Below are 14,246 nucleotides of genomic sequence, written 5' to 3' on the forward strand. Positions count from 1 at the left end.
TGGCCATCACATTCTCATTTGAAACATTGTATAACACATTAAAAAGTCTTGCGGACTTACCACAGATGGAACCTTGGTTCCAATTAGAGGAGTGACTCAGGGAACTTCACTTGAAAGGACAATAAGAACAGCTCTTGGGATAAAATATCTCACTTCTTTGATCCAAAAGCAAATAAACCGCCATCAGAAAAACCTCACAAACCATTTTAATTCTAGAAAGGATGAAATAAATCCTTTTTGTCTCATAGTACAATGCCGTCTCTTTAGCAGTTGACATTTGTGACCTATAAACCTAAGGTTAACCAACTACATCAGCACTGCATTGTCCCAACCTGTTATTCCTATTCCACCCTATCACCTTCCTTACAATCATGAAAACAAATCCCCATTCCCAGCAGAGACTTTAATATGTGCAACGTTCCTATATATATTCCCAGGCACTTTACCAGCACATACCGTCACTGACACTTAAATCATTAATTGAGGGAACCGAGGGAACTGCAGCTCTGAGCACTAGCTAAACATCTCCAGAGTCATATTTCTTGGCCTTAGCTCTGTACTTAAGGCCAAACGCTAGTTATCAATAACTTAGCCATAATAAGATGGCAGTCTAATGTCACGTCATTTAAGACACATGATGTTTATGTTGAAGAGTTAAGACTGCAATCAAAAGACATTTAGGGGACAAAAAAAAATCACCACTGACAATCACTGAAAAGCACCTAGTAGCTTCTATGTCTGCATGAAATGTAATAGTAGACATTTAATTCAGTAATGGTCCTTTCAGGCTTTGCTATTATTTTTCAAAGTTGTTTAACAGCTAAGAACCATGTATGTGAACATATTTCAAGGTTGTCACCAGAAATGCTCTTTTTAGTGTGGACTTTATTTCTCTTCTTCATGCAGACTATCTGCTCATAAACTTATAATCTAGTGATCTTATAAAACCAACAAAAAACTTATATGTACCTGGAGATAAAATAGCACACATGTTCACATAAATATGCATTAACACATTTCTAAATCCACGTGCCTGTGTGTTGTATTAACTTTAATACATCACTGCAAACTCAGTTTTTAAGGCATGCAGAGTTCTGCTGTATTTTATCGTGTAGGACTAAAAAGACAACCAGATATAAAAATTTAATTTTCTTACCTGGAACAGGAAACTGTTTCTGTTCAATTCTGGAACAAAGTGGGGCTGGAAAGGAGACTTGACTGGGGTTTTCTTTCCAAAATCCTCTTTAATGAAGCAGGAGTGGGTGAACAAATCCAAGGTGAAGTCTTTTATTCCTTGCCGGGGCTCGGAGCTGACATCCTCTTGTAAAAGAAAAGGCACCTCAGAAAGTTGTTGACTGAGGGAGCTGTGGAGCCAGGCGAGGGGCACCAGCGGTCACCCAGGGATGCGACGGAACGCGCCCCGCTGCCCTCCCCCGCCCCGAACCCTGCGTTCCCCTCTCTCTCCTTCTCACCCTGACGCTCACTCCGCTCTGAGTCTCGGCTCTCGCGCTGCTGCTGTATAATCAATCTAGCCCGTCTGAAGCTAATAGTCCTCTATTTAACCAGCCAATCAATAGGAAGGATTCCACTTCTAGTCCCAAGAGTCTTTTTCCAAGTGTGGCACAAACAGGAAGAGTTTTGCCAGCGGTTGAGCCAAGTAGTTTTCATTAATTTATCTCCCGTTAGAGACAGGGCTAGAGAGTGCAGAGGCTCAGAGCAACCTTAGTCTGATGGCAGATGTTTTGCATTTTTAAAATGTACCTCTTCCTATCCAGCTGATACTAATTTATAATTACACACCTGCTATCCATCATCATTTAGGAATTACTACAGAGTTGCATATGTGATTTTTCAAAAGCTTTCTAACTCAAATATATGAGGAAAAAATAGAGGAACAAAATTACACACACTGACAACTTTTTTTTCTGGAAACGACAGTGCCTTTGGGAGCCTATATGGCTTGGATCAATTAAAGAATACCTCATTATACTGATGGATGTTAAAAGTTATTCATTTTATTCTAGTAAAATAATGATCTATAGTGTTTCTTTTTCTCAAAAGGGAAGAGAAGCGATGTTTGTAGCTTTTATTGAACTAGAGCCTGCGTCAGACTTCAGTGTGTAAAATGATTTTCAATTTTATAGCATAAATCTACAAAAGGATCCCTCCGAATGTATCAGAGCATTTCACAGCTGATTCATCCCTTCAAGGTTAAGAAGATTTTCTTCTTCAAGTGACACATTCACTGCTCATCTGCCGTAACTGACCATAATAATCACAAAGTGAACCACTGAAGACTAGACTGACTTTTTATTCCCCAAATACTTCCAAGGGGGAAAAAAAAACATAAAAATAAAAAGAGCATTTGGGTTCAACTTAGTCTTGGTTCGAAAAGTTGCCCCAGCACACAGAAAGCAAGGAGAGACCTAAGAAAGAGCTAGCTACTCCGGCTGGGCAGGGGGCAGGTTTAATAAACAGGAGGACTTAATACCAGGCTTCTCTTGGTGGCTGCAGAACTGGGAGATATCTGTACCTGCCCACAAGATTCTTAAGAATTTATATAGAGGCCTGAACTGGGTTCATGAAGACCATCCAGATGGTCTCAACAGTGCATTTCTCTCTCAATGCTGTGTTCTTGAAGATGGCTCCCACTATGAAAATGTTGGGCAGAACATACATTCCGAGGACGGGAGCGGTGATGAGCCCTTTTCCTCCCCCGGGTCCAGATCTCTCCGGTTCAACCAGCAGTCACGTCCTCTCGATGACCTCCTGAAATACTTAGACAAACCCTGGAAATGCCGTCTCTTTTCATTTCTAATTAGGAGGTTGTTGCTTACCTCAATTTCACAGCGCTTGGTCAACCAACCTTTTAGTTACTTTTTCTTGGTAATAATACATTACTGCTCTCATTAAAGTAAATTGTATAGGAATGGTTAACTACACCACAATTCTCAGCTGGAATTCAAATCCAGTCCCTAGTCCTTGTAGCTACAACTTTCAACATCCTATAATACAAATTAAAGTTTGGAATATTTGCTAAAGTATCTTGTAAATGAAGACCAAAAAGGCCGTAAGATATGTATGGTCATGCAGTTACACTCAGTTAAAGTTCAAATTTTAAAGTGTTGTAACATTTATTAGAGGCAAACTTCCTTGATTTAATTGACTCAGTTCAGCAAATATTTATTGAGCAACTCTTTGTATTAGGCCTTGTACTCTCAGTAATGAAAAGTAACTAAGTAAAGGAGAGAACAAGCTTCTTTGTATTCTTGGTGTTTTCAGTGCACTTAGTAGGAGTAGTCAATCTTCTAGGAGTTAACAAGCTGGCGGGGAGATAAGGAATCCTCAGGTAAAGGAAATACAAGGGAGAGCAATTCATGCCTTCTTTCCTAGTAGTTCAGAGGGCAACAAGTACTCAAAAGCAAGATCATCTCTCCTCTAGGAAAACAGAAAGACCCTATAAAAAACATGGCATTTGCAATTATTCTTATTAAAGAAAATAAAAAAGATTTTACAGGCAGAAGAAAAAAGTGACAGAGGGGAGAGCAATAACGTAAGCAAAACCACAGGGTCAAAGGAAGCAGGAGATGGGGGAGGGGAGTTGGAGGAAGAGCTGGAACACATACAGCCTAGAAGGTATAAATATACCTAGAAGGGGGTGATGTGAAGGATCTTGGATGCTAGGCTGAGAGCAACTGGATTATTGGGAGCCTTTCAAAAAAATTTTTTTTTAGCAGAAAAGTGATAAAATTTGAACTGTGCTTTGGGAACTGTTGCCGAAATTCGGCCTCTGTACACTGGTGCCAGATTAAACCTCGGAGACAGAGTTTTGGGTGAAGTAGAAATAAATTGCTTTGCCAGGCAAAGCAGGGCCACAGTGGGCTAAGGCCTTCAAGACTGTATGTCCCACCCTGGAGGGGGTAGTGAGGAGACTTATAGTGCTCAAGGAGCAGGGCATGATCAGCTGGTGGACATTCTTCTGATTGGTTGGTGGTGCGGTAATTGGGAGTCAACATCATCAACCTTCTGGTTCCAACCGGTTTGGGGTCTACGTGCTTGTGAGCAGCATGCAGTTAACTTCTTCCACCTGCTGGGGTTTTCAGTATCTGCAAAACAGCTCAAAGGACATGGCTCAGAACATTATCTATAGCCCTTGCAGAAGAACTAAATGTCCTTGACTTTGTTTAATGGCTAAAGTGTTATTATTTTGTCTTGCTTGACTGTTTTCCTTTCTTTCTGCATTTTCTCACTTCTCTGATTAAATTTATTCTTTGACTAAAGTTTTTCTACAGACAAAAGGCAGGCAAGGTTGGGGTCTATTCTGGGAATGCCTCATAGGGTCCTGCTCAGGTACAGAACCTCAATCAAACAGAAGGTCGTAGGTTGCATTGGAATGAGACCTTGGTGAGAACGAGGAAGCACTAGGGACCATGGCCAAGGTCTCCCTCAGGAGTAATGGAGGGAGAACCAGTGTACTCATGGTGGGAATGGGCAGAATGAACTAATACTGAGACACATTCTAAACTAGTGTCTCTACATGATGTCATAACCTACTGAGGAGAGGTGCAGCTTAGGAAGAATTTAAATATTCAGCTAAATGGATGACTAAAAGAAAAAGTGAATTATAAATGGCACACTTATTTCTTCTCATCTGTTGTTTAGTTCCTGTTATGGAATTCAGCCTTCCTTAATTATATATTATTTTTTTGTTACATGAAATTTCCTACAACAATGTAAGCTCCAATGAAAAGAATTGAATTTTTCCAACACTTCTTCCCTCACATTTTTCAGAATTGTTCCTGACATATATTAGTTGTTCAATAAATGATAGTAAAATCATTTCCATTTTTGGAATGACTCATAACAAGCTCTGAGCTAATAATTCTGCAAACATTATCTCATTTAACACTCTATGAAATAGACATTATCCTATTTTATAGCTAAAGAAAGTAAAACTTGAAGAGGCTAAGTACCTTGTCCAATGAAATACAACTAGCATCTGTTGAATATCAAAGCCCAAATTCTGAATAGTGTTGAACTTTTAGGAACCAGCAGTATTATAAAAGAAATTAGGGAATTCCCTGCCAGTCCAATGGTTAGGACTCCAAGCTTTCACTGCCGAGGGCCTGGGTTCAATCCCTGGTTGGGGAACTATGATCCCGCAAGCCGCGCAGCACAGCCAGGAAAAAAAAGAAAATAATGAGCTGAATACTGATTTGTGGGTCATATAATTGGAACAGGTGGAGGAGGCAAAAATAAATGAAATTAAAACAAGAGGGTCAAAGGGATGTATATGAAGGATAGGAAGCTAAAGATTTCAAGTTGAGTAATCATTAGACTCATGTACTGAGAGTAAAGAAGACTGTTAGGAGGCATTGGCAGGATGGCTAAGTAGCAAGTTGTTTGCGATAGAGATGGCTGCTGAGCTAAATGACAGTGGAGACTTTACTAAGAAGGTTGGCTGAGCTGCTCGGAGGGCCCAACTGAACCTGCAAGCCATACGTTTCCAGTGGCATCAAGCTGTAAGATTGCACGGATTTCCTGAGATGTGCTCAGCAGCTTGGATATCTGAGAGACTGAAAGGATCATAAGAAAGCAAAAATTTGGTTTCTTTTATGAGAAATTTGGCAGGAATGGGAAAAGAAAGGGAGGAGAAGCAGAGAGGGAGGAAGAAGAGAGCATAATATCTTGCATAGTTTGAGTTGTTTTAATAATTGGTGGTAAAGAGTACATTTCTGTACCTAAGGTACAGTACTGGTTGAAAGAGACAACTTGAGAAAGCAAGTGAGAGAGAGAAATGCTTAATTTGTCAAGGTCACAATAGAAATGGAAATGTGAGGCCAAAAGCTTTCATGGGAGACTTAGTACTGCCAAACAAGAGGGGGTTATTTCTTGGAAGGCAAGAGTAAAGAGATGTGTTTTATACCAAACACTATTCTGCTGAATTAATTTATTTATTTCAAAAGTAATAACAAACACCTTACAGCTCCAAATAACCTACTAGGAGCTGGGGATTTAAATAGAAAGATAGGATTTCTTCTGTCTTCAAGTCGACGGATTTAATGAAAAGATACATATTTGTAATTACATAAAATGTATATAATTGTAATTATTAATATGAGTAAGTTCTGCAATCAAATTGTATGCATAGCACAAAGAATCATGGAAATGGAAAATCTAACAATATTGGAAGATGAGCATGCAGGTGTGGTAAACAGAATGAAAAATTATATGTCAGAAGATTTTAAAAGGAAGAAGAAAAAATCTTTTAATGAAAAATAAAAAGGGAAAGAATATTTGAGCTTAGTTTGGGGTTCACAAGTTTTTATAAACAGAAAATAATGTGCTGAAGTGAGCATAAAGGAATGGTTATAAAGGTGGAAAGTGTTGATCAGCAATGACTTTGCTTCTATGTTAAGAAGAGATCAGGAGAGAAAACAGTGAGTTCAAGGTATATTTTATTTCTAATATTATATTGTTTCCCTATAATCTTATAAAAACATTGAAGAAATAAAATCATGAAAATGGTATTATTGTACATTGGAAAGAATCCTTATAGAATGAAGTACTTTTGGAAAGAATGATGTTTTGGAAATAATAATAGTATTAATACTACTACTACTAATGTTTTAGAAAGAATATTCAGTGGCAACAAGATAAGGGGAGATTTTACAGAGGCACTAGCTGTGGGAATAGAGATGAGGGAAAAAGTTTGAGCAGTCTTTAGGTGATAAAATGTGCAGGGCTTTATGAATCTTGAATGTTGGTTCAGGGTTAAGACAAAGATTAATTATGGGTCTATTTTGATGTTGAGTGAGGATAGGGGCAGAAAGGTATATTTTGGTTTTGGAAATGATGATGTTGATATTCATGGTGGATGAATAGGTGTAGAGTCCAGCAAGTATTTAGTAACTGGGTTTCTGATACTTAGGACAGTTATTTAAACAGAAGATATAGATATATATAATCATTTATCTTATTCCAGAGAATCAAGAAAGAACATCTAGAATAAAGAGATTAAAGGCAGAAACATGGAGAACCCTGACATTTGAAAAGCAATCCATAGAGATAAACCATTGAATGACACTGAGAATTGGCATGAGAAATCCAGAAATCAGAGGTTTAAAGAAACCACAGTGAAAAATGTATCAGGCATTTACTGCTACTTTAAAAGGAGCAGTTTTATGTTTGTACTGTGGTCCATTAGGATCAATTACAGTAATGGAGGCGACTAGTGAATGAAACATATATAAAAGAACCAGCTCTTTGATTCTTTCCATTTTTCAACCACTGGTTATTTTCTCACATGTGTTTACTATTCTTTGGATAACTTTATATTGAGTAACTCTACATGCAAAAATCAATGTTAGACATAATGTAGAATGGAAAGCTGACGTCAACAATGTCCTAGAACTTAAAGAGCAAATATTATAACATGAAAATGAGATAATCATTTCCTATATAAGAGATAAACAGAATTCTGTATACATAGATAAGCTTTTTAAACAGTCGATTAGAATGTTGAAAGGATTCAGTCTGTATTGAATCCAATAGGTATTTAATAATTGGAAATTACACCAAATGCAGAGAAGCAGGAATTTAATCCTTTGAATTTGAATTTTTGACAGTTCATAAAATGTTTAATCTTTGGAATTTTGACAAGTACTTGTTTTATTAGCTACTATGTACTAGTATATTTAAAAGGAATTCATTGCAGGTCTTTATAATGTGTTTACATACTAATCCTCAAACATTATCAAAACAATACTATTTTATTTTTAAAATTTGCTCGTTCGCCTTTGAAATATGATTTGTGCACATCAAACATTAACCTTTGAAGAAAGATTTTCTTGACTAGATACTTTATCAGAAAATGTCTATACAATGAAAAGCTAAGTTAATAAGTAAATAGATTCCTTTGCTGTTGATAAACCATCATTTTCACTTTCATATTAACATTTTTATTTTATTAAACTCTAGTAGTACATAATATCGCTACCACTCATATTGTTTGGTATTAACTATTACCTATTCCTATAAGTTTACTTGTTCTCGTATATATTTTAGCTCTCTGAAAAAACTGTAAGCAATTTTTAAGCAAAAATTATATTTAACAATTTTCTTCTATAATAACCAATAAGCAGTTTTGAATTATTGAATTATTCAATTATTTTAAATTATGAGATATTATGTCGGTATTGTGAAGAATATCATTACTTTAAGATATGAATACATAATTATTTTCAAGAGCTATCTAGTTTTAGGACAGATCTTGCTTTAAAGGTGAGCTCTTCTGAGTATATCATGAATGAGCTAGGGTTACCCAAGGAGAGATAGGTAAATAATGGTAAGTAAGAAATGAGTGGGATTTTGAAGGTGTGGTTAGGTGAGGAGTAGAGGAGATAAAAGGGGTTGGGTGGAACAACACGGCATCAGAGACCTGCTGGAAAGAGGAGCTGGGTTAAAGTAATTCATAATGGCAGAGTTGGCTGAAGCAAAATTTAATTACACAACTCTCCTCCAATACAGCAAAATACCAGAGGAACCTCTACAATACAAACATGTGTGGTATGCATAGTGATTGAGAGAGACTTTGATTCAATTCTAGGTCCGCTGAGGGAAGAGGAATTCTCAGAATACAAGTTGAAATAAAGATGAGGTATTTATTGGAAACAGGAAATAAAAATAAAGGCTATCCAAGAGAATTTAACTAGGAATTCACAAAACACTGAGCAGCCATTGAAGTTTTCTTAGTTGTGGGATAGGAGATTAGAGCCAAATTTATTTAAAACTCCAAAGTGTCCATGACAACAGCTGAAATACAGGTAACTGTGGAAGTCACACTCACCACTCTTTTCACAGTCCTTTTCCAGGTCTCCCTGTATTACAGAGTCCTGACATCTAAAATCTGCTTTTTTTAGGTTTGCTTTCTCATAAGTCATTGGTGTGTGTCTTTGTATCTGCCAATCAAATGTATCGTCATGAGACTTGAAAGTGGAAATGAGCAAAGTGAGATGGTTATTGACTACAGCTATCTGCTAGTAAGCATGGCAGTGAGTGCATCTGTTTGGGCTGGCGGTGGAGCAGGGTGGGTAAGAGACAGCAGAAGCAGAATTCTTGGGTCTGTTCCCTATTGTTTTAGGTGACAAGTGACGTACAGTGGTGTTTCCATTAGAAGAATGTCTGCGTATGGTTGTTCATCAACTTTTCTCGATTTCCTACCCTGAATGTGTAGTTTCTGAGTGTGTAGAATCCCAGCCTGGCTCTCTCCTCTCCTGGTGAATCTGTGACAAAAATAACATCCTTAATAAATTCATAACTGCTAGAATAGTCAGACTGGTTCTATTATCTGCAACTAAGAATCCTATAGGAATAAATATATATGAAAATGTATCATAATAAACCACAGTATAAGTGTTTTCTGGTGTAATTTGAAATAGGAAGTAAGTATGGCATTTTGAATGCCATGATTTCTGGTGTAATATCAAAATGCCATTTACCAAACATCTTCCTAACTCCCTGAGTTACTCCCCCACTACACAGTGTCAAAAACCATCTGACCCAATTGAATAAGAAAAACGCCCAAAGCCTCTGTAATGGAATATGGCATTTTTAGCAAAATTTCAGAGATTTTCACTATATCAAAATTAAAAAGGAAAAAAAAAGTGAGTTTTCCATTCCCAGGGCTTTCCTTCTATAAGAATCAGTTGGGAAAGTAAGAGATAGTATATGATTACAAAAGGCCTGTTAAATGTTTCATTATAGGGCACACAATAACAGTTTCCCCAAAACATAATTGTTAAGCTTTGGTTGTAGGAAAGGGGGGAAAGTTGGCCATAAAAATCTCTTTACATTAGGAATTATGTAAACTCTTAACTATTCTAGATTCAAATAGGGAGCTGAAATGAAACAGAGAATCAGATAGGGAAACTCCTGCAAAGCAGAGGAAGATAAGCCAGGTGTTCCTTGCATATAATGGCCTGAGCTCTGCCTAGAGTTTCTCTCTACATAGCTGTAGTCTAGGTATCAGATGGATGTGAACTGACACTACAAGAAAAGGTACGTACAACTGGGGGTGCTTATGGTGCTAAGAAGCATAGTGCTGTTAGACCAGATTATTCCAGAGGGGAGCATTGTATAAAGGCTGCAGCTAGCACCAGCTTGAATCGCAGCTGAAGCACCTGGTTATTGGTTTGCATATGTTTTTCAGTGAGTTGTTCTGTGCATTGCTCATCTTCAGTTGCATTGCTTCTTTCTCTGTAGTCTGTGTTTTTATCGAATTGCTTCAACACTGCTCTTCCTGTTCTGGCCTTTCTGCTCCCAGAAGAAAGAAACATCTTGATGTTGAAATAGATTGATTTGTAGCATTGTACACAGGTAATAGAAAGATCACAGGCTTCAGTGAGACTGTTAAATATCTATGGGAATGCTTATTGACTGCGTGTCATTATATATAAAAAAAAGAGAGTATCATGTTGTTATCTTATAGAAAAATGGATAATCGTTCCCCAAAAGGACATGTTTACTCAGATTTTTTTTTAGTTTAGTTTGCTTTCTGGAGAAGATTACAGTAATTCTTCAGTGAAAAGGTTTTTCTACCAGGGGAAGTATGCTGCTTTGAAATAAATAATGGTGCTGCCTATCTAATCTAATAAATAGTTATGAAGTTTTACAGAACTTAGAGCTGATGTTTCCATTGCCATCATATTCATTTTATTAAGAATCCTTTCAAATACACTCTGAGAGTTTACTCTATATTCCTATTTTCTCTTGAATTATACATAGAGAGGAAAAACATCACAAGCTTTCAAGATGTAAAATGGGAAAAATAAACTAGAAGTTTAAAGTGATGGTTGGGAGGTGTGAACGAAAAGAAAGCAAGGAGAAAAATCAATACTATCACAGGAAAGAGAAAGTATCAGTGATATGAACAAGGCTGTCTATCAAACTAGAAAGAAAACAAGAAGTCCAGTGAATTTAGGGAAGTAATATTCTACAGTTGCTAGGGAAAGAGCCCGAGGAGAAAGATGCACTGAGAGAACGCTGGGGCAAGTCTTTTGTAACCTCATCTGTAAGAAACAGACCAAGAAACTCTCAAAAAATGTGGGCTCCCTGTGAATTGCTACTATGTATGCATGTATGTATGTATGCATGTATATACACATACATATGTGTATATACATGTATATATATTCATACATACATACGTATGTATATGCATACTATATATACACACACACAGAGAAATGGAGTGAATTATGATTTTAAGTGCTTCATTTAAATGGGATAAAAACAAGATGCAATTAAAAATAGAAATGTCATTGTCAACAGTTTTAAAGCTGCAGAGGTTGGTGTTAAAACCTATGAATGGTAGAAACAAAGAGCAGTGGATACGTACACCTGCCTGTAACCAATACTTATACCGTGAAGATATTTTTAGGGGACAATAAAATGTGACTAGCTTGTGAATTAGTTCTAGAAGAGGTCAAAACGTTCTCTCACTTGGACTTAAAATCCGTGGGTTAAGATTGTGTATCATGATGGATGCTTGTCCTACCAGAGGCTCTGGGGATGTGGTCAACAAATTTAACAATCTTAAAATAAAGGAAATAGGAAAAAAATAAAGTTGACCAAGTCCAAGGAACGAAATTAACCAACAAGCCAACAAACAAATAGACAAAAGAAACCAAATAAATAAATGGACATTTATGGTGCACAGAAGACTTTGTCCACAAGTTAGAATTGCTTAGGATTAAGGGCCGTTTATTAACTAAGAATAATAATGGAAATTGAGAGAGATATAAAATTGCTCACTAGAAATTTGAGCCATAATTGTCAAAACATTTTGTTTGCATAACTCTTTGGGAAAAGAAGTGAGGAATTACAGCTGAAGAATAAAATTATATTTTTAATTAAGGATATTTTTCATAGACGTCTCTCCACTTTTCAATTTTTTTACCTCTAATAATCTGTGATAATTCAAAACATATTTATACTTGAGTTTGGAATGTAGTAAGATTTTTAACTCAATTTAGTTAACACATTTAAAGTAAATAAAATATTAATATTAAAATATTTATTGAAAATAAATATTTTACATTTCATAAAAAGAAATTGATATTTCAAAATACAGTTTCTGTCACAGATGTCTTTAAATTTGTTGCCAGAAATCTGGGCTTCTAGGGAGTAAGAGGCCAGAGTATTTAAGTGTATTGACATTGTTACCTCTGGCATATTGTAATGACGCCATCAATTTTATAATTATTTAAGTCATTTTCATTTTACTGTTCTATTTCAGTTAAAAAGGTATCACTCCACAGAGTACCCTTTCTATGAGTGCCCACCTACCAGACCAAAGTTAGCTTCTGATTTTATTGATATTATTGGACACTCCATATTTGTGAGATTATCTTGAATTTTATATAAAATTACCTGTAGGAGAAGCTGAGGAAACTACTGTGACCCAATTCTATGCTATTCCTAAAAATTAGAAATTGTCTTGTCAACTTATGAGTCCTCGCTCTATCCTTCTTGATAGAAAATGTTACAGAAAATAGCAGAAGTCATTAAGTTCCACATTTCACACACCCACATTTAAGAGCGGACACTGAGAACTCGGGAAAAAGAGGGAGACTGAGATGGTTGTGAGCTCCTTTTAATTGCTGAATGTGTGAGAGAGAGACAGAGAGAGAGAGAGTATGAATGACAGAATGAGAGTGAGATTGAGATTCCTAAGATTATAAAAATAAAAGAGAATTACACTGCTAGGATTATAATAATAAAAAAGAGACTGACATTATAAAAAATTTAAAGTAAAATTAGAAAATTGTTATGGTGGCTTATTCATAACATGACAATGAATTAACTCATAAATAAAGGAGAGTAGAGAAGAGCCTATGCTCTCAAAAGGAGTGGAAACATCTGTGAGAGTCAGGGTTCTCCAGAAAAAAAGAGGGGGAAAAAATACACACACACACATAAATGAATTGGGGATGGCTCAAAAGTTTGTAGGGGCTGGCAAGCCCAAAATTTGTAGGACGGACCAATAGGCTAAAAAGCTAGCAAGGAGTTTATACTGTAGTTTTGAGAGAAAAGTTTTCCTCTCCAGGAAATCTCAGTTTTTACTCTTAATCCCATCAACTGATTTCAAGAGGCCCACCTACATTATTGAATGTAATTCCTTTACCTAAAATAAGCTGATTTTAGTAGTTAACCACATCCATGAAATACCTTCACAGCAACACTTACATTAGTGTTTGATTAAATAAGGAAGTATAGGAAAAAAACATAAAAAGGTACTATAGCCTAGCCATGTTGAGACATAAACTAATCAACATGATATCCAAGGAGTCTCATGTTTCAAGATCCTTCCAGCCAAGAATTAATAAATACATTTTCTAAAATTTAATGGCACAATACTAAATTATCATGTCTAAATTATTACACATTTCTGTGTTGTACTAGAAATTATATTGATGGAAAACAATATGTTAAGTTTATAAATTATAGTCTGATTACTTTGTCCTGTTATCATTGTAAAATTCCTTCCTGTTCTGTACATTGTCAGATATAAATGAAAACATTCCAGCTATCTTTTGCCTGGCATTTGTATAGAGCATCTAATTTCATCTTTCAATCTATGTCTTCATTATTTAAAATAGTTTTGTTATGTAGTTAGTCAGACATTAGCAGCAAGGAGGTGACAGTGGCGAAAAGACAAGAAGGGAGTAGTCAAGTTACACCCCAACCCTCTGGGGACCCTCCCCTGACCCCACCCAGCATGGGCACAACTATGGTTTCTATCTGATATCCTGATAAAGAGGGAGCACAGTAACACGAGGGAACTCCCCCCGGGCTGCGCGTGCCCAGACTAGACAGGTGTGTAACCTATAGTAAACCCAAATTCATTATACCGTCATTATAATAAAATCTGCATGTGGTTTTGCCCTGCCCCCACCGTGGGCTTTTCTTAGCGAATCAAGGGTGAGGGCATGTGCAGTAATGAACTTGTTTCATAGCTCAGGACTGTCAATCAATTAATGATCCCCTGTCGCTCACCCACGATCGCACCCCTCCTCCTAGCAGAATGCTCCTTATAAACACCCCTAAGCCTGTACAGGAGCGCTGATTTCACTTTGCAGAAACAGCCCGCTCTCCCTCTGAGAGTGTAACGATGCTTTAATAAACTTTGCTTTGAGCTTAAGCCGGAAGTGGTAGTCTGCAATTCTTTGCTTGCTGTCACAAGG

Source organism: Eubalaena glacialis, chromosome 4 (assembly GCF_028564815.1).
Source record: "Eubalaena glacialis isolate mEubGla1 chromosome 4, mEubGla1.1.hap2.+ XY, whole genome shotgun sequence".
Taxonomy (NCBI): Eukaryota; Metazoa; Chordata; class Mammalia; order Artiodactyla; family Balaenidae; genus Eubalaena; species Eubalaena glacialis.